The following is a 3,826-nucleotide window of genomic DNA, read 5'->3' as shown; positions in this document are numbered from 1 at the left end:
AGATGAGTGGATTAAAAAACTGTTATACATCTACACAATGGAATACTATGCAGCTGTAAAAGAGAAAGAACCTTTACCATTTGCAACAGCATGGATGGACCTGGAGAGCATTATGTTAAGCAAAATAAGCCAGTTGGACAAAGATAAGTACCACATGATCTCACTCATTTGTGGAATCTAATGAATAACATAACTGATGAACAAAAATAGAACCAGAGACCAGAGAAGCATCTAACAGACCATCAAACTTCAGAGGGAAGGCAGGGGAGGGGTGGTAAGAGATCAATCAAAGGACTTGTATGCATGCATATAAGCATAACCAATGGACACAGACACTAGGGGAGTGAACTAATGTTGCAGGGGAGAGGGGAGTGGCCGGGGAGAGGTCAATGGGGGAAAAAGGAGACATACTTGAGGGTAATACTTTAAACAATAGTATATATATTGTAAAATGACAGTAAAGACTGCTTCCAATTGAGAACTTTTATAATTCTGATTAATCATTACCTTTTAGGACTTATGTTTTCTGCTCTGTATCGAAGTAGAATCGGTAGGGGAGCATCCCTATTGTTAAAATGACATATTGTTAACATTGTGTCTATTGATCTATAGTATATTTTCCAAAATGATTTAGTCAGCACATATGTTTATGTTATTTACATTTTTCTGAAAAAAATTTTGAGCTTTATAAAATACCCACCATTTGGAGTATAAACCTTCATTGATATAAATACTGAAGTTTGAAGAAAACAAGTGATTCCATATTAAAGCCAATCTGCCATTTTGACATCTGGATGAACTGAGATTTTTGACTCCTCCCCTTCGACCAGGTGATCTCTGAAATATGACACTGGCAATTTACTTCCACATGGAGAAGGGTGGTCTGTATTCTGGATACATGTGGACTGGCACTTAAGCAGGTAAGTATGGGGATGCCCCAAAACACCAGGGGTCTCATGCACTTGTTTGAAGAACTACACTGCAGCAAGGCAGGGAAACATGGCCCAAGCTAAGACTGGTCCCTCTTAGGACTGTTCGGCTGACCATTGATGCCCAGCTTGATGCCAAAGCCAAGGTTGAAAAATTAAAGAAACAACTGAAACTAAAAACAATATTAGAATGCCTACACATTTTAGCATCAAAACTAGCTGATTAAGAAGGGGGGTGTTCTCCTCTTTTTGGGGTACCCATGTCTTTGGATGAAACTACAAGCCTGGAGGGAACTAATGGGGCTCTACGGCAAGTTTAACAAGGGAAAGGTGTCCCCCTTGGGTTCTTGTCCTAATTATGGAAGGATACTGAGACCTGCTACTCCCTCATTGAATAACAGGTGTTTGGAGCATATAAAGCATTGCAACAAATAGAATCCATTGCTACTGCCCTGCCAGTGACTGTGTGGTCAGGCTTCTCAATCAAGGGTTGAATAGAAGGGCTACTTGCAAGGCCCACTTCCACTGTTACCCAAACCTCTACCTTACAGAAATGACATGCATACTTACAGCACAGCAACTCCCTTCCCACAAGCCCTTTGGGCAATGAGTTGCATGCCATTTGGGAGCCAATGTATTATGAAACCTCTTTAGCCCCTACTGTAGAGCCCCTACCAGAAATGTCCTCATCAGTGAATAAAGGCATGGCTTCCACCCCTGAAAAGCATAGTACACAAATGGGGCTAGCCAAGTAGTATGGACAATGTGGCCACACAATCCCAGACAGAAAGTAGATAGAAACAGGAGTACAACTGAGTAGCCAGAAGGCAGAGCTAAGGCCCTCATGGCTGGCATGTGCTATGGTCTTCAGTCCTCTGTTCAGACAGTTGAACTATATTTAAGGACTTCACAACCTGGCTAGCACAACAGGCATGAGGCAGCTGGCAAATATTGAAGAAGCGATTATGGGGGACTGCAATGTGGCAGAAAATCTGTGAAAGGTTACAGGAGCCAACCACTGGCCCAATAATCTATCGTGTCTCTGGTCACCGATATGACTCACCTCCCAAAAATACGGAGGCTGATATACTAATAAATACCAGGACTTCACAACCTGGCTAGCACAACAGGCATGAGGCAGCTGGCAAATATTGAATAAGCGATTATGGGGGAGTGCAATGTGGCAGAAAATCTGTGAAAGGTTACAGGAGCCAATCACTGGCCCAATAATCTATCGTGTCTCTGGTCACCGATATGACTCACCTCCCAAAAATACGGAGGCTGATATACTGATAAATACCAGGATACCGGCTCCCCCTGAACTAGCAGAGTGGGCACCGCAGTGCCGGGAGGGATGGCAAATAGCAAAGGGGGCTAGATTGGCCCTGTGTTGTGCTGAACTAATGGCAGCAGTAACCAATTGTCTGCTTTGTTCTCACTTGCTCCTCGCCACATCCCACATATACACAAAGGCTCTGTCCCTGTACAAGACTGGAAGATAGATTACACTGGGCCTCTGCTAATGAGCTAAGGACAGAAATATGCATTAATGTGTAAATACTGCAACAGGACTATATTAAACCTGTCCTTGCAATGAGCAAACCAAGCAGCCACAATAAAGGAGTCAGAACAACCTAGTATTGTTAATGGCTACCCTTGTTGCATTGACAGTGACTGGGGCACATGTCACTGGAAATGATGTCCAAGACTGAGCCCATGAGAGAGACATAGTAAGGAGAAATTTTTTATTCTATAACCCACAGGCTGCTGGGTTAATTTTTAAAAATGGTATTTAAAGGCACAGTTGTGAGTGCTTTTACAAACTTCTACCTTGCAAGGGACGTGAAGGTCCTGGCTGAGATAGTTAGAAAAATAAATTTCACTGGTAGCAGCACGGGGTGACTTCCTACCAACGCTTGGGAACTGCCACAAAGGAAACTCCGCTGATCATGTATGTTAGAAAGCTGCGGCCGATGGCTGAGTGCCAGAGCTGACACATGGCCAGCGCCAACTGCTGTTCAGAGCTCCTCGAGGTGTCACGCCAGGGGAGGGGACACTTGAATGGGTGTTAGGCTGGAAACTTCCCTCAGTTGCATAGGCTAATTCTTGCCAGGGAGCAAGAACTGTCTTGGCCAGCTAACACGGTTACCGCCCATCCTGCTGGAGTCTGGGCCCAAGCGCTCTGTGTTCCAGTTGCAATGGACAGAAACCATATCAAAGGGTCCTAAAATAGGCCATATAGCATGGTCTTTTGCTACCCTGCTCACCATGCAAATAATCCCCACACGTTCACCCCTCAGGCAACACACCTGGCATGCACCACCTGGCCAACATCCACAAGCTGCTCACTTGAACCAATAATGATGAAACCACTGTTGTCATGACAGCAGGGCAGGACCTTCCCTGCCAAGTACCTACTAAATATTTGTTTTTCTGACCCGACTGGCATCATATTGTTCCTAGCTGAGATAACTCCCGCACGTGTCAATGCATTTGTCATTTGGGCACAGACATATGCCGAAACGCAAAACCATTCCAGCTGCTGGGTCTGCAGCCCGCGGCCCTTCTCCAGTGCCCAAGCCACACCATGGATGTCCATTCCCTTCAACCTCACAGAATGGGGGAGTGGAGGGGGGGCAGCAAACTCCTCCTCTGTAGCAAATGTAACTGTAACACAGGATACCGGCTCCCTCTGAACTAGCAGAGTGGCACCGCAGTGCAAATAGCTCCGGTGCCCAAGCCACACCATGGATGTTCATTCCCTTCAACCTCACAGAATGGGGGAGTTGAGTGGTGGGGGGCAGCAAACTCCTCCTCTGTAGCAAATGTAACTGTAACAAATTCATCCAGATGTGGTTTCAGTGAGACTAAAACATTCATTTTCCAATTTGTACAAG

Source organism: Myotis davidii, unplaced genomic scaffold (assembly GCF_000327345.1).
Source record: "Myotis davidii unplaced genomic scaffold, ASM32734v1 scaffold95, whole genome shotgun sequence".
Lineage (NCBI taxonomy): Eukaryota > Metazoa > Chordata > Mammalia > Chiroptera > Vespertilionidae > Myotis > Myotis davidii.
Note: the sequence above shows the minus strand (reverse complement) of the source record.